Raw genomic sequence first — 24,888 nt, 5'->3', positions numbered from 1 at the left:
TTTGTGACTTTTCGAGCCATAATTTATGGGTTGTGTAAAGTGCACATGTTCTTTGCTATGAAGCAAAAAATGATCCTATTCTTTCAGATTCCATAGTTTTTACTTAGTTTTGAATACCCGAAGTTTCTGATTATATACCTATGTTCTACTTTTTTAAATATGTTTTGTTCCAGAAATGTTTTTAGTGTAACTTTGAAAGAAAAAAAATAAATACTTGAGTTTGCAGTTCTATTTTTTTTCTTGTCCTGAAAAACGTAATTGATTGTCCCGATGAACTTCGTTTTTGGTTTAGATAAAGTCCCCGAAATGAGAGAAATTGTATTGGAACCGAACTCCCTGCACTAACACGGTCTTCTTAACAAGTTTTTTCTTCTTTCCTGTAGACATTAAATTTAAAAATAATGGCTGGTGATACGCGATAGCACGACAGTAAAGAGATTTATCCGTCGAGTAAAGCTTTTGCCAAGGACACCTTATATCCGAGATGTTTCATTATATCGTAAAGACTAGTCACGATGGTATACTTGTTATGTCAATTAATTTCACGGGTCAGACAGTTTTTTTTATCAATTGTCTTATTTATCTGACAGTGTTATGCAACCCGCAACCCGCATCCCGAGGGCTACCTGCGCCGTCGGACAGTGTTTCAGCGACCGTTATTTTTCTTACGACCTTCCTAAGTACGAGCCGGACTACGCATAAGGAAGACGTCTGGTAGCACTCTTGTGGATGATCCTGTCTATCAAAAACATTTTTTAACGGATGCATAAAATCTTTATATTTTTAAAGTTCGTTCATGCGTCAAAAGAGCGAAATAAAGTATGATGCAAGAAAAATGTTTTAGCGCCTTTTTTCTTTAAAAATGTTTTTTATCATAAACATTAAATGATAATACCAATATATATTAAATATTTTTATTACTTTCTATTTAATGTAATTAAACCATAGTTTATTAGTTTCAAAAATATATTTGACTAGCTGCAATACCCGGCGTTGCCCGGGCTGAACACAGGGTGAAGGGGACCTTTTTAGAAATCAGATATAGTTAGTAATTGTCTTCTTAATTTGAATGTCAAGTGTAAAAATTAATTTATATCACTTTCAGATCCCGACTGACGTTGTTCTGCCAGTTTATAGTTATTTACCTGGTCTGTATGTAATTAAGACTTTATAAAGCAACTAGCTGCCCGACCCGGCTTCGCACGGCTATACTAATGGAAAAAAAATAAGCCACATCTCCCATTTACAGTAATGGTAAAAAAAAAAATTAAGTGAAAATTTATTACAATGCTGTATAATGTACCGGAGAGAAAATGAATAGCACCGATGGTTTCCCGACTCGTGCACGCAACGTACAACTGATGTACCCGTACTTCGCTACGGCAGTCTACAGGCAGATCACTCTTGCGCCGCTCATTATACATGCCCCTCCTTGTGGGTACGCCACTGCCGCGCGATGCCCGTTGCCATGGAGACGCAGAAGGCATGAACATGTGGGGTGTAAAAAATTTCCCCGTGCGGGGGCAAACAGCCCACGTCCATCTCTACCTGCACCGCCAGTTACAAGCATTATTTTTCAACCTCGCTAACCTTGACTTCGCCAAGGCTACTTGCGTAAACGCAGTAGAGACGCAAAACTAAATTACCAATTTGATTGGGTGTGCAGTAGGTTATTGCAGTTTTCAAACCAATTATATTATATGCAAACATTTAAATTTATTCCCGGTAAATTAGAATACATGAAGTACCAACAAGTGAAATAAAATATATATATATATAAAATGACATAAAATTTACAAATGCTATACGTGACGCCCGGCCGTAGCGATCACGTTAGCTGCGGCACAAAAACCTTGCCATCGCATAAGTAAGTCTGTCCATCACCGCGCGGGGGGGGGGGGGGGGGAAGTGCACACTAAATCTTGGTTACCGTCCCAAAAACAACCTCTTCTTTCACCATTAATAAATTAAAGTTCTACTTACATTGGTGCTCGCCGTGCAGTACATATTTACCAAGCTGTCGTGCCTCGGGTACCCGGGCTGTAGACTGCGCGTAGATCACACCTGTTGCACGGTCAAATGGTCCCGGTCGACGCACTTCGGGGCGTTGTGGATTGACACTCGCGACTTGCGAAAAAGTTTAAAATTGTTGATGCGAAATACGTTCCCGTACATTCCAAATTATAAGAAATATTATGCATCTGATGCGGGCCGCGTCGACGATAACTCCGCGTAGCCATGTCCATGGTTAACCGATCATCACTAAGTATGGGTAGTGTTCCCAACTCCCGTGCACTCCCTGGCAACCCATATTCACAACTCGACACGCCCTCGGTCAACGCCCGCAAGGTTCTCCTACTGAACTCCGACTGCCAAGTGTCCAAAAAAGTTCGCTCGCCGCATACGTCACACTGCCGTGACGTCAGCCAACTCCCTCCGCTAATTTCCCCCTCTCTCATGGGTGGACAAGTCCATTCAGCAGGGGGTCAATGGCCGCACGGTAAACCACAGTACTTGATTAAATATTAACTAAAACTAGTAAAGACGTATATAAAAATAAATATTAAAACATTACTTCAAAAAATTATGTTAAAATTATAATTAAACATAATAAACACTAAACATAATCACATGAGACACGCGAAGTGTCTCAACCTCCCCGACAAAAAAAAATAAATAAAAAATATATATATAATACCCCTTTGAGTTATCTAACTATTAGGTCCGCGTAAAGTAAGTAACACTAAAAGCAACACGTAGAAGACGAAGTAAGAAAGACTCAAAAGAGCCGCGAAAGAGAAAAACACAAAACTAAGACACAGATAGCAAACTCGAAATAGCACCAAACATTAACTGTAAAGCGCGACCCATAGCTAAACTCTCCAAAGGTTTTACAAGGAAAATTAAACTAAACTAAAATAATTTTATCCTGGAAGTAAATTTAACCGATAAAAAAAATTACAGAGGCCATGAAACTTTCTTTTCAAAACAATTTTCCACAAACGGCTATAGGTAACTTAGATACACGTCTAATACATACTAAATTTATTAGAGTCCAAAAATCCAGCTACCTGCCAAAATTACGGCAAACATTACAGTATGTAAATATAAAAGACTCGCTAAAACACTTTCAAAAATCACGAAATATATTCTTACAATCATAATTTAAATATAAATATAGATATGGAAGTATATAAATTTCCTCACTTATTTACATCACAATTCTTTTATATCAATTGGAAACCATTTTCGGGTGAAAAAAGCTCATATTTTTCTCCGCCAACAACTTCTTTGCAACACAGTCCTCAAGTCTTTTAATTATAACAACGTAAAACCTAAACTATAAGCATAGAACATTATACCTCCACCGATCCTCCTCTATCCTGATTGGCTTTGGCCTTAAAACAAAACTTTTTCAGGTGCCCATATTTTCCACAAAACTCACACTTGTATGTATTTTTATTCAATTTTGTACAATTGACTTTGTAATGGCCCTCCTGCCCACATTTAAAACAAACGACCTTGTTTTCCACCTGACTTTTCTTCCTACCCACTTCTACCTCCACACATAAATTATTTCCACTTCGCATCACTAACATATGGTGCTTATCTTTAAATCGAAAATGATTAAGTTTCATCTTTTGCCAACATTTACTCGTTAAATGACCACTTTTACCACAGAACCCGCAACGTTTCTTACCACTCCTCCATTGCTTACACCATTTTTTTACATGTCCCGTCTTACCACAACAAAAACAAATTTTATTAGAATTACTCACATAACCATTCCTACGAAAACACGTATCTCTTATATGACCTTTTTTCTTACAAAAATCGCATATTAAGGGCGTCGCCCTAAGCTGGGAATTTTCCTCAATGGACCTTTCACTAGAAAGTTCTGCACCACTATTTTTGCCTCCCACCTCCATTAAGGCATTCCCGGTTTCTATTTCCTGAGCGGCCGCACTAACATGCCCTTCGCCGGACCTCCTGCTAGCATAATTTACATTATCCACTTCCACCGCCCAGTCCATTAATCCCGAAATACTTTCCGGCCTCTTAACAAACGAACATTCCACTCGTATTTCAGGGACCATATTTTCAATAATCATAAAAATAACTTCGTGATCCAAAAATCTCACTCCAAATATTTGTATGTGCCTAACGACATCGACCACGAATTCCGCAGTACTTTCTCCACGCTTCTGAAAACGACTCACATACTCGTGTATCAAACCAAATTGAACTCTCCTCGGGCACAAATTCTCCCACAACATGTCACGAACTTGCGGCCAACTACGCTTTTCCACCAATCCGCGCGCAATAATATCCCTCATTATGCCGGTACTTTTCCCCAAAAGACACATCATCAGACTACAATCATCACAAAAATTTTTTGTATCATTCAACATTTCGACTTCAAGCAATATTTTCCTCAACTCATCACCATTATTTGCCTCTAATCGCGGAAAGTTTTTCAACATGTTGACACCAATAGTTCCCAGTACATCGGCTGCCAAATCCTGTTCACGAGCATTCTCAGGGCTTTCCACAAATGACCATTCGTCACTCCCATTAAGATATTCGACTAACTTAAGACGTAGTAAGTGCACGTCATCATCGTTCTCTACCATTTGCCCTGCGGCATGCAAATTGGCAATTAACTGCTCCCTTTCTAAGTTGAATACCCAGCTGTTCGCCATGTCTAGGGTGGACCGAATCAATGACAAATGTAAAACTACTGCAACTGCAATAACCACTGCAACTCTAAAAGCAGAGTGGCGCACTTGTGGGGTGTAAAAAATTTCCCAGTGCGGGGGCAAACAGCCCACGTCCATCTCTACCTGCACCGCCAGTTACAAGCATTATTTTTCAACCTCGCTAACCTTGACTTCGCCAAGGCTACTTGCGTAAACGCAGTAGAGACGCAAAACTAAATTACCAATTTGATTGGGTGTGCAGTAGGTTATTGCAGTTTTCAAACCAATTATATTATATGCAAACATTTAAATTTATTCCCGGTAAATTAGAATACATGAAGTACCAACAAGTGAAATAAAATATATATATATAAAAAGACATAAAATTTACAAATGCTATACGTGACGCCCGGCCGTAGCGATCACGTTAGCTGCGGCACAAAAACCTTGCCATCGCATAAGTAAGTCTGTCCATCACCGTGCGAGGGGGGGGGGGGGAAGTGCACACGAAATCTTAGTTACCGTCCCAAAAACAACCTCTTCTTTCACCATTAATAAATTAAAGTTCTACTTACATTGGTGCTCGCCGTGCAGTACATATTTACCAAGCTGTCGTGCCTCGGGTACCCGGGCTGTAGACTGCGCGTAGATCACACCTGTTGCACGGTCAAATGGTCCCGGTCGACGCACTTCGGGGCGTGGTGGATTGACACTCGCGACTTGCGAAAAAGTTTAAAATTGTTGATGCGAAATACGTTCCCGTACATTCCAAATTATAAGAAATATTATGCATCTGATGCGGGCCGCGGCGACGATAACTCCGCGTAGCCATGTCCATGGTTAACCGATCATCACTAAGTATGGGTAGTGTTCCCAACTCCCTTGCACTCCCTGGCAACCCATATTCACAACTCGACACGCCCTCGGTCAACGCCCGCAAGGTTCTCCTACTGAACTCCGACTGCCAAGTGTCCAAAAAAGTTCGCTCGCCGCATACGTCACACTGCCGTGACGTCAGCCAACTCCCTCCGCTAATTTCCCCCTCTCTCATGGGTGGACAAGTCCATTCAGCAGGGGGTCAATGGCCGCACGGTAAACCACAGTACTTGATTAAATATTAACTAAAACTAGTAAAGACGTATATAAAAATAAATATTAAAACATTACTTCAAAAAATTATGTTAAAATTATAATTAAACATAATAAACACTAAACATAATCACATGAGACACGCGAAGTGTCTCAAACAATGCAAAATCCTGTTCTCATGCAGACAAAGTACCCACTGTTATCTGGTTTTAACCACCCATGGGATCTAATTTTCGGAAAATGTCATCCTGCGTAACATAAGGTACATTACTGTGAAGTTTCAAGTCTGTAAAATATATATACTTGAAAAAAAGGGCAATAAAAACAAATTAAACTCAGGGAGAGGAAAAAAAACAATAGCTTAGGTTTGCGATTTAAAGCGATAAAAAGTATTTAAATACTAATTGAACTCTTATGAGGGTACTGTTTGCTTCGTTGTTAATATCACGGGAGCGCGTCGTTTGGCCTAAAACTGTTTCAGAACATTTATTTGGCCTAAACTTTTTTTATCTAAAGTCATTAGGCCTAAAATTATTTGGCCTAAAGACGTTTGGCTTAAACATATTTGGCCTAAAACCATTTGACATAAATTTGTTAGGACTAAAGTCATTTGACATAAAATAGTTTTACCTAAATTCGTTTGGCATAAAGTTATTTGGCCTAAAGTCATTTGACCTAAAATTGTTTTACATAAAGTCACTTGGCCTAAAATAATTTTGTGACACTTATTTGACCTAAAATTATTTGGCCTAAAGTCATTTGACCTAAAATTATTTCCTCTAAAGTCGTTTGGCATAAATAATTTAGCTTGAAGGTATTTGGCCTAAAACTTTTTTTAAGAATAATTAACTCTGATCTTTTACAGGTACTTCTAGCAAATAGTAGAATGTTTTAGTTACTTACAGCTATGCTATATGTTGAGCTGTAGCGTTTATAGAGCAATAATTTACAACCTTTTATTTAGACATAGATAAATTTAAAAATGCACACAGAATTGCAGTTTACAAGATTATTAAAACTGTAAATTGCAAATTTGCTCACTAATATAATACTTGATTTGCGTTTGTAAAAAAAAAACAATGTAAGTGATAGCATATTGGTAGAGATGATGGAAAATAGCATTTATAAATCAGACTCATAGCATTATGTTTTGAATTAAAGAATATATGTAAACTACTATAATGTATTATACTAAACAATAAATTAAACAAAAAGCAATTTATTTAACAAACAGTTGAGTCAGTTTTTGGAAGGCCATTTTTTTGCACAAATTCTTTGTTATTTTTAAGTACTATCCTACACTGTGTTTATATAGATTATTATTGTTTTGGTTACAAGAAAACACAAATTAATTTGAAATTACTAGTGCGTGCATAAAATACATTTCCATTAAATCTAAAAGAAATTATTTTCGAGATGCTTTGGGTTAAATTATAGCGGGTAATGTTTGCAGTTAATTATTGTACTGTCATTTAGATGAGACTTTTGTTACGCTTATCTGTTGTCTTTTATTCTTCCAATTATCGCTGTTACAGTGTGTGCACAACAGAACATTTGGATTACCGACATAAAGTAACAAGATATATTTTCTGTGCCCTACAGTTGATAATGGCAACATGCATTTTAACAACCGCTACTGATGAAACCTATGTGTCGCTTAGAAAGTAGCGCCAGTTTGTTCTCCATGTCACAACTGGTTCCCATTTACGTGTTAAATAATTTGTCGAGTTAAGCAAATAGTATGCACTCAGTATGACGAAAAATTGAAATACACAAAAAAATACTGAATGAGTGAAAGTTTTTTTTTAAAAGTTGGTGCATCGCACTTGGAAAAAAGTTGGCTACAATTACTGACTTTGTATTGGAAAATGTTTTTGATTTCTACAAAAAAATTTTGCAGCAAGTCATTTTTGTGTGGCAATCAAAATTTTCTGCTTTAAAGCCTGATTGGAGTATTTTATAGCTAATTAGCAGAACCCGGTAGATATGGTTCTGCCATTGTAAGATAGAAGTTGATGCGCTGCAGCGCCATCTAGTTGATACGCTACTAAACTTGACAGGATCACCCGCTGGACCGAACCCGAGATCGCCAGATGGTAGACCAAAGATAGTTTCCGTGTTGTTTATTGATGTTATGTTTACAGTTGGTTTTATGTATTCAGTTAGGTACTGGATACTGATACTGATACTGGTTCACTCAACTAGACCAACACAATTGTGATAAGGACAGTATGACAAGACACTCACATAAAACATGTGGTGCACATTATTGGACTTTTCCAGGGACAGGGTATTTTTAAACGAATTAACCAGAAAATAAAATAATCATTCGCTAATTTTGCTTATTAAAATAACCGCCAGAGAAGCAATATGTAAATAACAAGCAAACAAAAAACTTGCGAACAGAAAAGTTCATCAGTCACCCGCTAAACTTATTTTAAGTTTTCTAGCCATGTTGAATGTTCAAAGAGTGTGGTAGGTAGATAGAAATAGAGAGAGCTAAATGTGCAAGTACTTCCTTTTGCCAGAAATAGTTACTTTCTACCAAATGGCCAAAAATTGTTTGGCCTAAAATAATTTGACCTAAAATAATTTTCGGAGACTTATTGACCTAAAATTATTTGGCCTAAAGACGTTTGGCCTAAAGCCATTTGACATAAATTTGTTTGGTCTAAAGTCATTTGACCTAAAATTATTTCGCCTTAAGTCGTTTGGCATAAATATATTTGACCTAAAGTCATTTGACCTAATATTGTTTGGCATAAAGTCACATGGCCTAAAAATATTTAGCCTAATTTTAGGCCAAATTAATTTAGGCCTACTGGCGGGTAACCAATATCACACGGGTGTTTTTTACTTGTATGGGAAAATTAAGAATGATAAGGCATCTAGTGCGTGGCAACAATGTTAATAGGCAATAGGAAATAAACTTCTAGCGCCTGCGGCATTGTCAACACACACTTCGTACGTGTACTGCATGTTGTATCTAACCCCCTCCAACGCATTTGATTCTAAATTGGACTTTTAGTAAGGATCCCTAATGTTATTGATAATATAATATAGCCAATAGCCTTCCTCGATAAATTTACTATCCAACACTGAAAGAATTTTTCAAATCGGACCAGTGGTTCCTGAGATTAGCGCGTTCAAACAAACAAACAAACAAACTCTTCTGCTTTATAATATTAGTATAGATATAGAAAAAAGCTGAAAAATAAGAGATTACTAATATTGAAAATATTCCATTATCTAGCTAGTGCTCGGCCTGCATTGCAATGCCTCATTCAGTTTTGTTTTGTAATATGTTTGAAGTAGTTCCACATATACAAATCATCTATCCATCTAAATATATATAACTCAAAGGTGACTGACTAACTGACATAGTGATCTATCAACGCACAGCCCAAACCACTGGACGGATCGGGATGAAATTTGGCATGCAGGTAGATGTTATGACGTAGGCATCCGCTAAGAAAGGATTTTGATTAATTCTACCCCCAAAGGGATAAAATACCACTCACTGACTCACTCATCACGAGATCTCTAAAACTATACACCCGATTGACTTGAAATTTAGCATAGTTACTCATTTTGAGATGTAGACGCTCACTAAGAACGGATTCTGCGGAAATCCGATCCCAAGGGGAGTTTCGGGGGCGTAATATATCAAAATTTCCAGTTTTTGGTAGGAAATCACCATGGCAACGGCTGTTGCTTTATTGATGCTTCATTCATCTCTATGGCAACGACTATTTAATTGTTAGTGCAGTCCTCATCACCGTTGAAATTTTGGCTGGTACTTTAAATATCAAAAATTGCCCTTTTTTTCAAGTATATATATTTTACAGACTTGAAACTTCACAGTAATGTATCTTATGTTACGCAGGATGACATTTTTCGAAAATTAGATCCCATGGGTGGTTAAAACCAGGCAACAGTGGGTACTTTGTCTGCATGAGAACAGGATTTTGCATTGTTCATGCCTTCTGCGTCTCCATGGCAACGGGCATCGCGCTGCAGTGGCGTACCCACAAGGAGGGGCACGTATAATGAGCGGCGCAAGAGTGATCTGCCTGTAGACTGCCGTAGCGAAGTACGGGTACATCAGTTGTACGTTGCGTGCACGAGTCGGGAAACCATCGATGCTATTCATTTTCTCTCCGGTACATTATACAGCATTGTAATAAATTTTCACTGAATTTTTTTTTATTTGCCATTACTGTAAATGGGAGATGTGGCTTAATTTTTTTTTCCCATTAGTATAGCCGTGCGAAGCCGGGTTGGGCAGCTAGTCTCTCTATATATATTCATCTCTATCTACATCTATGTATCTCTCTATCTATTTATCTCTTTATATCTACATATATACTTCCCACTATCTCTATATCTTCTATATATGTCTCTATATAGCTCTATACATCTATAGGTATCTCTCTTTATCTAACCCATTTCATTCTCTATATCTTGCTCTATCTCAACTTATCTCTCCGTCTCTATCTCACTCTATATATATATATATATATATATATCACTCTATCTCTGTCTCTTTTATATTTAAATAAATTGTATCATGTGTGCGCACTTATACAACAAAAACAGACGAAGTGCCGCTATATAAAATGAAATAAACACATTTTTTGACACGATTCGTGCTCCAACTATTGAAAAATAGTTATACCGTCTCAGTAACCTTCATGGGCATGCGCATAACAAATCACCAAAATTTCATCGCAATCGGATGAATGGTATAGGAACGCATACGGAGCAAACAAACGAAAATTAAAGACATGACAAACGAATCAAACGATGGTGCGTTTAAAATTCAAGGCAACTCTATCTATTGACGAAGTTAAGAACAAAACTCTTATTAGCGCCTTTATTTTGCTAGCCGCTACGAGCTCCACTAAGCGGGCTGGTCTCACTAAGGAGAAAAATATTAATTTGCCAGACCTTACTATGTGTATGATCGTGTGTCAGACATAGAGAAATGATGCTCACTCACTATTTGTATGTCTATGACCTATGATTTTTTCTGTTATAAAATGAAATTATCACTTTTACACTCCCTTAGGGATGGAATTTCATATTAATATAGGGTCTATAATCCAGGTTATAAGCTAGCTGTAGGCCAAATTTCATTCAAATCCATTCAGTAGTTTTTACGTGAAACAGTAACAAACATCCATACTTACAAACTTTCGCGTTCATAATATTAGTAGGATAAAACTTTGAACACATATTCACAGTTCTAATGTTAAAAACATAAAAAAAATGGTATTTTTTTTATTTAAATCAGTAATTTGAATTATGTTATTTTTGCCGTCGTTCAGAAAAAAGCAAACAAATTCGCGTAAAAAAATCCCACGTCATCGTAATGTCGTTATGTTTGTTGATATATTTCTATCGGACGATGCGTTCCGCCAAACTTTAGCTGTGAAAACATATTACCTTTGTTTTTTTTTTTTAAGTTGAAAACCATTTTTCTACGGATTAAATTTCCCTCTTTTTAAGTATTTGCCGTACACGTGTGTGCTGTTTATTAATATTAAGCTTATTTTTGTTTTCAGTAGTGCTGTATCAAATTTTATTTGCAGCGATGTGACGCTAAGAACTGAAGTCATTGCTGTTTTTTTTTTGTCCACAGGGGCGCTGCTAGCGTGGACCTGAGCCGCCGCTGACTGCATCTACACTCTTGAGAACCACCGGCTGCACGCTGTTTGTCGTAAGTACGAATTTGGAATAAACCATGCGTTCAAGCGTTGCAAAATGGCAGCTTGTATCTCGATTTCCGCGCGCTTGGAAGATTTTTGTGTCATCACCGACCACCGCGGGCGTAAATACTCGTGTGGTGGAAAGCAGGCAGACCCTCCCTCCCCCTTCGCTGTTTTGTGTTAGGAAAACCTTCTGATGTTAGCCCCTGCGTGACCACCGCCACTTGGTTCGTGAGCAGACAGTTCATGCATGACGCAGACAGGCAGACAGCATAGCTGTCGCTATACGACGTGCGATTAAGATTAAGAGCCACTAAACCTGCCCACAAAAAAAAATATTATGTGTACTTAGTTTTGTTGTGTATTCACGGAAACGTTGAGGAAAAGACTGAAGCAGTTGTCGTTTTTAAGTTTTTGAATATACCATATTTAAATTTGGTTTTGCAATATTAAAAATTGTTTTGCTGGATTTTAAATACTACGCTGTAAAATTAAGGGATCGCCACTCCAATTCGCTGAACGGCGAAAATCCCGCGTGTTAGTTCAATGCAAGGGCGACGTTCAGTGTGTGCCTGATGACGGGAGCTGATGTTAGTTCCCGAAACGGCGCAACTGTTTTGTCTCAGGCAGCATACTGTGTTCGGTCGGGTTGTCCAGGTTATCTGCTTTGTATCACGGTTGGGTTCGTTTTTTTTTTATGTTTCTCCAAGAGTCTCTCTCTCTCTTTCTCTCTCTTTCTCTCTCTCTCTCTCTCTTTCTCTTTCTCTCTCTTTCTCTTTCTCTCTCTTTCTCTCTCTTTCTCTCTCTTTCTCTCTCTTTCTCTCTCTCTCTCTTCTTGTTACAAGGTTTCGTCTTTGTCAGCCCACAGTGTTCGTCTGTGCCGTGATATTTAGTGTAATTCCTTCCACGGAATTTCCTGTGCTAATTCATTTAACATTTACAACGGGCTGATCTTGACTTGTTTTTCTGTTGATTTTTTGTATTCATCTTTCTTGTGCATTCTTGTTATTTATCTGTGGTGTATGTCCATAAAAAATTTTAAATCAGAGGTCGACCAATTAAAATAAAACCGTTTGGTAAAGAGACGAGTATCAAAATACGCCATAAAAAAAGAATGCGTCTCCTGTTCTTTTTCCGATCGAATTGCATGGTATCACGGGTGCAGTGGTAATTTATTCAGAGATTGGTTTCAAAAGGGTTCATGACAGTGCGGGAACGCATGTAATGGCAGTGCCTGGGGAAGACTTTCTGACTTGCGAAGTTCGGTTTGGGTATTCAAGGGGAATATGCGTTATCGGTCACGTCACGTGAGGGAAGGCTGACATTTTAATCCCCCCGGGGGCACCCACGCACTTACTTGTATAGCGGCTTAGGATGGTATTCCAAGACGTTCTGGTAATAAGCACTACTTTTTTGGGATACAACGCAACCTAACTCGCAGACCGTATTCAATAACGTGTCCAAACCCAATCCCTGTTAGGTAACGAATAATCAACAGTTTTAATAAACTGTGCCTTGCACGAGGCTAGGTACTAGCCTAGCGGTCGTATGGCAACTATCGATACATTTGCTATGCTATAAGTCCTAAAGATAGCAGCACTATCGTGTGAATTAATTGGTTTTTTTAATAGTCTCAAGTACTGTTAAAGTTGAAATTATTTGTAATTATGACAATTAAAATGTACAAAGTGTACTCCAGAATAATTTAGCTAACATAGTTTCATTTGGCACACCAATTCGCTTGGTACTTCCCCCGATTATCATAAAATTGACTATATATTTGTTCATGGCGCCAAATATGGTTCATCCATCTGGACGAAAACAACTTAAAATAAAATAAAAAGCTCTGCGCATGCGCGTAATTTGGGCAACATAACGGCAACGGATATGTCACCAAAATGTGTTGCCTAAAAATAAGAGACTGGCCATGTGCTATCGTCCACTAGGAATACGATAAGGGTACAGGTGTAGAATATTCAACACCTAAACCCTTATTTTAATGTATTGGGATACCGGCCTTAGTGGCCCTTCCTTGACACGTCTTGGATAAATCCAGGCGCGTGCAAAGTTGGGAGGTCAGCTTTGGTCTTCCTGATGAGAAAGTGGTGTACTAGTAGCTGTGTCGAGTGTAGCTGCAGTGACTATTTTCAAAGCAAAACTAGAGAATGGCGCAGTTCCAAGTCCGCGCGGTAGAATTTTTTGTGAAAACTTTGGAATAAAATCATAACAAGTGTTACGTATTATTATGTAATTTAATTATCAGTCTATTTAATACAAAGTTTGCATGATCCGGAATGGCCCCTGTATGCCCGATGGGCCAGCTACGTAATCGCTTTGCGCCATTTTATCATTTCCTTTTCGATTTTGCCGTTGCTTTCGCATTCGCTGGGCACTGTGCTCTTTAGGATTATTGAATTCCTTTCGACGCTAGCTTTCCTTCGACTTGCATCTTCTATCATTCCGATCATATTTACGAGTCATATGAGACGACATCAGAAATTGTTTAGTAATATTCAATTTAATACAAATTTTCACTTATTTTGCAGTGAATATTTTTATTGTCTCACTTTGGGTCCCAGCAGTGCTCCACAAGCTCTGCACAGTGACACCAGGATCAATGTCCTGGCTACACGCGTTTCCACTCTACACCAATTTATAACGTCACACAAAGGTAATTCGTGAACAATCACACTAGTATGATGACGTCACAGGCAAAAAAAAAAAAAGAAACACGTACAGACATGATTAATCCGTTATGTGCTCAACTACTGTTAAATCATCATTAGTAGAGACCTGAAAAATTTTCAGGTTCATTTCGTGTCATGCTAAAATTCAAATAATTATACCTTAGTGCTGCTTCTGTCATTCGTTCACTGTTAGTCTGGAGGACTCAGGGCCAATTAGAGACCCTCACCCATACAAGTATCGAATCACAGGCCACCCAGTCGAGATGACTCACAAGTCAGCAGCCAATGAACATTTGGCATTTGCCCGAGTGTGTAGAGGATATTGGAGTCTATCCTGGAGGTCATTGAACCCGCGAATTTTTCCGGTCTCTAATCATTAGTCTTGTAGTTATTAGCGAGTCAAACTGTCGGTATTTTGTCACACAAGAAAATTATACTGACTATAACTCTAACGAGCGAATAGACGTTTTCACAAAGAAAAAACGTTTGAAACTTTTTCCGCCTGGAACGATGTACATACCTTTTAGAATTAGTGTAAGCATTTTTCCCCCTACAATAAACGTTAAGTTATTACCATTACTTTTTTTATTATATTCAGATATTTTTTTAATGTACCTATTCCTCACAATGCAAGGTAAAATAAAGTTAACGTATTTTTCAGAAACAGTTTTTATAAATAAGTTTTGTGATTTTTTGTCGTATTGCACTTATCAGTATGTCACATTCTTTACAATAAAATTTCTACATTTTTAAACATATTAAGTTTTTTTTTATTCTACATTTAGTTGGTGTTTTTTTTTTTAACTCTGCTTAACTCAAAATTCTGGGAATTACTCCCTTTTCAGACCGCGGATAAACTGATATTGGAAATGGGCACAACATTTTCTCCGTGTACGTTAATGAGGCAGTTACCTCCCTGTGATTAACAAAGCCTTCTAATTGGGCGAATGCCTGTAGTCGGCGCTTCCTCGACACTAACTCCAAGGTAGTTTCAGCGGCGCCCTTTTCTTCGTTGCCATCTCCCGTCTTGCTGTTGTGTGCCGAGGGGAACGGGGAATTGTGTAATACGATTGTATAACACAGTTACCTTCTGTCAACCTTGAAATCAACGCGCAACCCCCCCTCCCCCCAATTGGAGTATCCGGTGCCAGTCGCTAATTGGTTGTCACCTGCTTCGCGGCACACGGTGATAGGGTTCTGTACGATGCAACCCTTGAAGGGGAGGGGTGGAACACACCCCCGCGCTGGTTAACACTCACACCGCTGAAAGGGAACGATAGTGGCAGATAGATACGAGCGTGTACGTAATTGTATACTTGGTTGTCGTGATCAACTCTATTTACAAAAGAAGGGTTTTCGTAGACAGGGTAAACCTGGAAGATAAAGGAAAACTCAAGGAATTGAACCCAGAAAACCACAGGGAAAATTGAAAGAATAAAATACTGTATGTACTGAAATAGAACTAATAATTTTTTATATTTGTGTGTTTCTTTACTGTCTTAAAACCAGTCTTTATTTTAATCACAAATTCATTCATGTAACGTAAAAGAAATAATCTGTAAATCAACTGTGTGTTGAGTTAACTATTTGGAGAACAATAAAATGTCGATAGTCATTAACGTGATCACGAATGGGCATGTAGAAGGACAGCTGTAAATGTTCTTAGCCTGAAAATGCTTAAGTTTTTCGTTAAAGACTGATAACCGTGTGCATTGAGCTGTACGGATCGCAGTTACGTAAATGTCATACTGGGGATCGTGTACAGGGAAGACAACACAACACGCGTAAGTAGTTGGAGTTCATGCGATTTTTTTTGTTCTTAGCTCTGGGTGTGTTACTGCACAGTGACGCCATTCCGTTCATGTGCAGGATTGCCGAGGACGGACCCTTCCCCATTACTAAATGCACAACTTTTCCAACCCTCACGTAATCTTGTGACGTGACTCCGTCAGACGTCCTGCATACACCTATACACAAAACAATAAATGACCTATAACACTGGGGGGGAGGTAGTACTGTAGCTCATAGGTAGGCAGGGTACTCGAGATCAAGTCTTCTCCCTATACAGGAAGTGTAGGGTATTATTTATGTACTGAAAAGAAACGTGATTAGTTCATTCAAGCACAGGTTTTATTTACTAATCCAAATATGAGAAGCACAATAAACAAACTCTGAGAAATTAAAACAAAAAAAAAAAGTTAACAGAAGAATTCATAAATAATAATTTATCACGTGGATTCAAGAATAAATAAATACCTTAAATACATATTAAAGTGACGTCCGCCGGCAAACAATTATCACTACAACATGGCGGTTCTCTCGTCGTCGCAGCTCCGCGGAAGAATAGTATACTTCCCAGTTACCACTACCTACATACTTATAACCAGACGTCGATTTTTCCCAAAACCAAATAATAAATAATAGAGGTGGAACAATACTACATTATTACTTAAAAGATTAAGACGAAGATCGTCCAAGAAATGATTGTTGCGAACGAGCCATGGCCAACCACTTACCCTACTGACTTGAGGCGAAGCAAAGTTGTTTCAAACCGACGTGGACCCGGCTCCCAGAGAGGTCCCCAGGCAAAAAGCCCCGGCCCCTCCCTGGAAGGAGGTTTTAACTACAAAACTAGGCCATGCCGGAAAAACAAAAAAAAAACACGAACACTGGGAAAACTTATCCACAAGGCAACTCGCGGTCCCCTCCCTTCCCACAAGGAAAAATTTAAAAACAAATGAAGTCAGCTATTCCTTCTGCGCAGGCGCGAGCGAGTTTCCCCCTCTCCCTCTTGCGCTGCTCGATTGTTAATTTTCCGTCTACGTTTCCAAACTTGGACGCAAGATGGCATCACTAAACAGGACAGAGTCCTCGAAACGAGAACACAAAAGCCTCGCGCGACAAACCAGAGACTAGCGTAGCGCAGCAGGTTTTTCTGGAACGGCGTGTTGCAACCTCTCAGCAGGCCCTGGCCAGCGACCCACGAGAATTAGCAACCCACGCAGCCTCGCAAAAGCCCGCGGCGCTTGCAAACTTCTATCACAGTAACCTATATTCCCATACCAGCGTGTCGAAATCAACCGGCCGAGCCTGGAAACGCGCACGTACACCAACACGTAAACCTGACGAGAAACAAAAGTAAAATAAAATTTAAGAAAAAAAGGTAATGAAATTTTCAGACCGTGACATTACCCCGGTCTGCAAGGGCTTGTGCCCCACAAGCCATAAAAATTCCTAACAATGAACAAAACCAAGGGGCAAAAATTTATACGTTTAATGCCTACTCGAACAAGACAGCGCACGAAGGTTAGGTTTTACCACAACAATTAATTCCAAAGTCTAAACTGAAAAAGTTAAACCAATACAAAATACAAAATAGCCCAGGAAACAATTCTTTCCTGTAAGAATCGATGGTGGCTGGCACATCGTAAAACTACTCGTACGACATACAACTAGGAGAGGCATGAACCGTGGACAGATCAGCCCTAGTTGAAGCTGGAGAGAAGAGTCCTTGAAGTGTGATCTGCAGCTCACACCCAGGATCCAGCCTTCAGAGCAGTTCTGCCCTCAGCCTGCCTTCCTCGCAGCATGTCATCGGGGATGTCTCCCCAGTGAAACTGAACAAACATTTCAACACCAGTATCAAAATCTCACCAAAGAACATACACTACACTGTCAAGCCTATTTCAACAAGTTAATTAGGGGGGAAGGTTTGTTTTTAACGTCATATCAAAACATTATGTTAAACAATTAAAAGCAAGAAATTCAAATTATTCCATTAAGTAAAACTGTGAAGTAACCCTATTGAATAATTATCAAACAATGCCGTCAAATATTTTACAAAAAGATCCACCCTACATTTAATCTTTATCGGTTCCATAAACAGCATAACTAACCAAGGATGAGTCCAGGGGCATGTTATTCTCCAACAACAACAACAACAAAGATGATCATAAATATGTCAATAAAATGAAACAAACACAGCTAAAGGAAAATGGGAGCTTGGCCTCCAAGAAAAACAAAGGAATGGACTATACAAGTCAGGAAAACAAAGGATAAACATCAGGAAAGGAACCTGAAATGTCCATAGGATTAGGTGAAGTCCAAGATCTTCATAACACGCCTCTGCAGCTACTAGCTACAGAAGAGAAAAAAAAAATAGCATTGTCACTGGTTGGCCGAGAGTAACTGATTTCTTCGTTCGGCACAAGTCGACGAAAACGAGCCCCATGCTGATCCGTTTCTTCATTCTTTTAAGACAGAAAGTTCACATACACACAGCAACCGATTTTGGGAAGGGGCTTCCACCGTATAACTCCTCATGAGTTATAAGCAGCCCACCACACAACAGGGGAGGAAACAGTAGTCCATCTCCCACACAAGTTCAATGGCTGCACAACACATGGTCCTCAGTCAGGAGGACATACATGGCGAAGGAAAGTTCTTCACATAGCTTACGTAATTGTCGGAGTCTCTGGATGTGGTACATCGATGCACTGTCTCTTCTTCAAGAAAGAAAAAGAAAACGTAAACACTTGTTGCTAACAACTCTGCCTCACTTGAGTCTGTGGAAAAAGGAATTTCACTGTCTTTAGAGGCACAAGTGCACACAGGTTTGGACAGGGGAGGGGATAGACCAGGAACAAGGTATCCCTACCCAGGTTAAATCAAAGTCGAGCGTTAACAAATAATTAGAAAAAAAAATTAACCCTAGATTAATAATTGCTTGGACCCCTAGATTCATCCTCGATTGTTGTCTCTTTTTTTTTTTTTAAACAAAAAGTAAAACCTCTGAACAGAACAGTTAATTACAAAAAAAAAACATTATAAATCCTAACCACAAAAGTGTTTAATAACTATGTGCCCTCCATGAGGTGAACAAATCAAACATAACCAACAGTTCTGTAAAATTAATCACACAGGGTGAGGTAAACATGAAATTCTTCACCTGACTCACTAACCAACTTAGATTTTAATCGACAATTCTCAGAAAATTGATCACGTAAGTTAAAGGTTTCACTTGTAGTTGCAACATCAGTCTGTACAGTAGGTGAGATTTCCTCAGTTTTCCGTAATTTCCACTTGAGTGACAACCATTTCCATAGCAGAAAAAGAATCATACACATTATGACACCAAGTATAAATACAGTTATGCTTATCTCCATTGTTAACATGACATTTTCACTAAAAGCTGATACGCGGGGGAAGGTACCAATCCCCACTAGATAAGGGTTTCTTACAACAATTAGTAATAAAGTACCACCAATCACAAATAAAGAAATACTTTGTAAGTGTTTTAACAAAAAGCTTACAACTTCCACCGGGTCTCGCAGCTGTAATTCGTCGGGCCTCGTAAAGGAACGTGAAACGACCAAATTCAAGTGAGGAATAACAGAAGGCCAATCCTCGTCTAAACAATCCTCTAATGAAGGAAAAACTGTGTGTGAAGATGCTGTTAAAGGTAAAATCTTTAATTTTTTTAATTTTGACCAAGCAGCTGGAATCACATGAATCATTTGGAATTTAGCTTTAGAAAGAAAATCACACGGATAAAGTTCATTAATTTTAAGCTCATCATTCATGTACAAGCGACAATCGCAAGGGACCTCAATGTCCACAGCGCCAGGTCGATCCGCAGCAGCTAAAAACAAGGTTTGGTTCTTATTCCCTAAACACTGTACTTCTAGTTTACCAACAGGGTTAGTTAGAAAATACCGTTCAGGACCAGCCTGCGTAATCATAAGGTGGGTTCCCGAATGGCATCTGTAAGCACACAGTTCACCAAGTTTCTCTGCAGTCACTCCCTGAAATAAAGCTTTAGGACATAGAGAACTTCCCATGGCATCACCTGAAAATCTGGGAACAAAACATAAACTGTCTTCGAAGGGACGACAATCCAACAAATTTCTACCCTGAATGGTCACCAGTTGCTCATTATTTACGGCTAAAAAGTTTGGCTCGTGCTCCAAGTGGCAAGTGTTATTTTTCCAGCGGAAAGGTACCGCAACAAACTGAAATAATTTCCAATTGGAATTAACATGAACAATAGGTATTTTAAGTTTGGCATACAAGTTCTCCTGATAAATGTGACAGCGACAAATAGGCAAATGAAAATACTTTTGTACTTGGTCAACACTAATAGTTAATCTATTCGAAACAAAGATGGGTATAGGTTAACTATTTGAAAAGTCTTAAAAAAAATTTATTAAACATCCCCACAGACACAAACCTCAATACCAAAACTAAATAATTTTACAAATAATCTCATCAATCAAAATTGAAATTATTCTGACGATCTGACCTCTGGCACCTGGTTCACGAATGACTCCAACCCAAAATCGATGACTAGCAACATGCTTCTAAATTTTTCAAAACAACAAATGCCAATAGATGCCTAACATCCACCTCCTGTGGACACACATTGTGGGACTCTAACCCAACAACAACAACAACAACAACAAAAAAAGAGTTCCCAGCGGGAGGATTGGCTCGACCAATCATCCCTGTGGTGCCAATTCCTGGCCCACCACTTCTACACCTCCGTGCCTCTTACACTGGTAGCCACTGCTACTTCAAAAGAGCACAACATTCCCCATGCTCATTTCTCCTTTACTACGGGTCGCCTACCCTGCGAACCCAGTCACAACCAGGGCCTCCATGCCCTCACGCTACAGCCCATTCCTCCAGGGTCTGTACAACATTACTCCATTAACTTCCTAAAATGGCATCTTCAACAAATAAATTTTGTTAACACAGTAACTACTCAATAGAACCAGGGCCATAGCCAAAATCAACAATCAAAACAAGGCAAAAATTAGGTAAGTTACTTTTAACCATTATTTACTATTTAACTTGCTCTCTTAGAAAAAAAAAATAAACTCCAGAATCGACAATCATAAAATCAAACTGCTCAAAAAAAATACTTTACTTTATTCGCTTAACATCTGCCTGTTATTAATAAACCATGAAAGCTGAAATAAAAATTGCATTAAACATCCTAGACAAAAATTTAAAAAAATTAATGAACCTGATAAGAAAAATAAAAATACTTTCACCTTAACATCTGCTATGCTGTAGGCAGCAAGCAGCTGGTTGGTCTCGTCTGGTGAAAACAGCAACACCTCGAAACAACAGTTACTGGTGGTGCCATCAGATTCACTCTGATGTGCAGCCAGTAACACCATGCTCAGTCTTCTTAGTCATGCAGCCAGTCCCAGGTCACCACTGAACTGATTACTGTAACACTACTTTCACAAAACCGATAAGAATCAAACACAAACAAAACAACTCAAAAAAAAATTTTTCTCGGTATCACAAGCTAAATACAAATTTTTGTGTAATTAAAATAAAATTGTAAATAAATAAAAATGCTTTATTACTTGTGTCAACAAATGTATAAGAGGCACTGTATTAAAAAAAAATTATTTAAATTTTAATTATGTTGAGAGAACAAATTAAAACATTACATTGCAAGTATGATAAACAAAATAAAATTCAAAAATACTCAATCATAACTGTCCCCACTCACTCTATTATTTAACTTTATTACTTAAAATACTTTACTTCAAAAACAAAATTTAAAAAAAATTAACTTACTTCCATTATCATTAACACAATAAACTTTCTCATAAATTAATTCAATAAAATTTAATTTAATACGTAGGCAGGTACACTAACTCACTCTCCAACAATGATTCACATTTCCCTACTTCCTAACTTTAAAAACAATTCCTTAACTTAACCCAGGGAATTTACCTCCAGGACAACCAAAAATTTCGCTGTAGTGCCTATCTCCTATAGGCCCACTACACAGGGGACTCTAACCCCACCAATAAAATTAATTAAAGTGGTACCCTTATCCCGTACGGGATAGCCACTTCCGGTACTACCATGGGGAACTCCTGCCCCAACTACTAACAACACAGGGTTCTCCCGACCCTTAACCAGTAGCCAGCCCATCTCCTATGGGTCTGCTACAGTCCCTCCTCTCCCAGGGACACCTCAAATTGTCCCAGCTCAGCTCCACTGGCTGGACAATCACAACAACTCTCTCATCTCAAAGACTGTTCCCCTGGAGTTCATTCCCTTAACATACACAAATAAACAAACCTCACACTATTCTCAGAGCTAATCCATTCTAATGTGTACCTCCTACAATTCGAAAAGAAAAGTTAAAAAAAAAAAAATAATTATTATTATCAAAACAAAAATAATTATAATGACAAATAAATAACTGCTATTAAAATTTATTGCTCTCAACATTATTAAATTAACTCATAAAAAAAAATTTAGACGGTGTGGTGTAGTCAATGACGCACATAAAATTAATCATTAAAAAAAAAATAACTGTAAAACTCTTATCTGTATCCTTGGAAGACCAGCCGGCCGGTAAACACCGGGCCGGAACGATTCTTGCCGCGCCGTGCCGAGCCGTGTCGCGCCAGGCCGGAAACCGCTCAAGGTCAGCGCACAGCTGACTTGTCGCGCTCGTCACCGCTCCACGACACATGACTTTCCTCGCCCGCAACAAGCACTGTCTACAACATTACTTAACACAAGTTTTAACATCGTTTCTAAACCAAAACTCCACACAAACTCTTAGGTTCATAACCAAAATTTAATTATGATAATTTTCAAAATTAATTAAATAATCATTAAACCGGAATTAAAAGTTACGTAATTAAAATTAATAAACCTTGATAAGTGACCTGATAAAAAAAAAGAAACTCATGACTGACTGACTGACTGACTGACTGATTGACTAAACTAAACCAAAAACTTTTTATTCATAAAATTTAAACAAAACAACAGTAACATTACTAACAAAAATACGTGAAGCACAACGCAACGCGTCCGCCGCGTGCTCCCACACGACACTGCTTCCACTGCTCTGGGATAAAACATGATTAAATTCAAAAGAAAAAGAGAAAATAAATAAATAAATAAAGCACAAACAACCCTACAAGAGACTATTACCCGGCGCCTCCACCACTTGAGACGTGACTCCGTCAGACGTCCTGCATACACCTATACACAAAACAATAAATGACCTATAACACTGGGGGGGAGGTAGTACTGTAGCTCATAGGTAGGCAGGGTACTCGAGATCAAGTCTTCTCCCTATACAGGAAGTGTAGGGTATTATTTATGTACTGAAAAGAAACATGATTAGTTCATTCAAGCACAGGTTTTATTTACTAATCCAAATATGAGAAGCACAATAAACAAACTCTGAGAAATTAAAACAAAAAAAAAAGGTTAACAGAAGAATTCATAAATAATAATTTATCACGTGGATTCAAGAATAAATAAATACCTCAAATACATATTAAAGTGACGTCCGCCGGCAAACAATTATCACTACAAAATGGCGGTTCTCTCGTCGTCGCAGCTCCGCGGAAGAATAGTATACTTCCCAGTTACCACTACCTACATACTTATAACCAGACGTCGATTTTTCCCAAAACCAAATAATAAATAATAGAGGTGGAACAATACTACATTATTACTTAAAAGATTAAGACGAAGATCGTCCAAGAAATGATTGTTGCGAACGAGCCATGGCCAACCACTTACCCTACTGACTTGAGGCGAAGCAAAGTTGTTTCAAACCGACGTGGACCCGGCTCCCAGAGAGGTCCCCAGGCAAAAAGCCCCGGCCCCTCCCTGGAAGGAGGTTTTAACTACAAAACTAGGCCATGCCGGAAAAACAAAAAAAAACACGAACACCGGGAAAACTTATCCACAAGGCAACTCGCGGTCCCCTCCCTTCCCACAAGGAAAAATTGAAAAACAAATGAAGTCAGCTATTCCTTCTGCGCAGGCGCGAGCGAGTTTCCCCCTCTCCCTCTTGCGCTGCTCGATTGTTAATTTTCCGTCTACGTTTCCAAACTTGGACGCAAGATGGCATCACTAAACAGGACAGAGTCCTCGAAACGAGAACACAAAAGCCTCGCGCGACAAACCAGAGACTAGCATAGCGCAGCAGGTTTTTCTGGAACGGCGTGTTGCAACCTCTCAGCAGGCCCTGGCCAGCGACCCACGAGAATTAGCAACCCACGCAGCCTCGCAAAAGCCCGCGGCGCTTGCAAACTTCTATCGCAGTAACCTATATTCCCATACCCGCGTGTCGAAATCAACCGGCCGAGCCTGGAAACGCGCACGTACACCAACACGTAAACCTGACGAGAAACAAAAGTAAAATAAAATTTAAGAAAAAAAGGTAATGAAATATTCAGACCGTGACAATATATATAAAGAGGGTAAACGTTTAAGATATAATATTGCTGTGAAAATATGCCAAAGCTGTGTAAATGTTAACATTTTAAGAACTGTATTATAATTTTATTTTCAAAACAAAACATAATTTAGACAATTATACTATATGAAAATTAGTTAACACTGAACAACATAAAAAACTGATATAATTAAAAATAAGTCTTTGCGCTTTCCTCTCATTAAACATTTCAATAATGGAATTAGAATTGAGTATCCATGCAAGTTTTATTCAATGCATAATGTTCCCAGATCAGCAAGTCTTCGTTGACCCATTGTTTATCTCGAACATGTATTTTTTCCTCATCACCATCATTCGCTTGAGTTAACAGAAAAAGGGATTGTGCAGAATATGTGCAACGCAGTACATGCACTCGGAAATAAAATATCAGTTCTGAGTTCTGTTAATTTGTTGAGCAGTTACAG

The 24,888-nt window shown here is 38.6% G+C and overlaps 1 protein-coding gene and 1 long non-coding RNA gene across 2 annotated transcripts in view; one reads left to right on the top strand and one right to left on the bottom strand.

The window, feature by feature from the left end:
* Positions 1 to 24,888, top strand: part of LOC134542121 (protein yippee-like 2) — a 401,716-nt gene that overhangs the window by 214,799 nt on the left and 162,029 nt on the right. The window contains exon 3 of the mRNA XM_063386087.1: positions 11,434 to 11,511. The gene's annotated coding sequence lies outside the window, so the exon portion shown is untranslated. The remainder of the gene's footprint in view (positions 1 to 11,433; positions 11,512 to 24,888) is intronic.
* Positions 12,287 to 22,431, bottom strand: LOC134542122 (uncharacterized). The gene is made up of 2 exons (XR_010076741.1): positions 21,249 to 22,431; positions 12,287 to 17,804 (listed from the first exon to the last, which is right to left on the bottom strand). It is a non-coding gene; the product is annotated as an uncharacterized LOC134542122 (long non-coding RNA).

Source organism: Bacillus rossius, assembly GCF_032445375.1.
Source record: "Bacillus rossius redtenbacheri isolate Brsri chromosome 4 unlocalized genomic scaffold, Brsri_v3 Brsri_v3_scf4_2, whole genome shotgun sequence".
In the NCBI taxonomy this organism is placed as follows: Eukaryota; Metazoa; Arthropoda; class Insecta; order Phasmatodea; family Bacillidae; genus Bacillus; species Bacillus rossius.
This window is presented reverse-complemented; position numbering and strand designations above follow the sequence as displayed.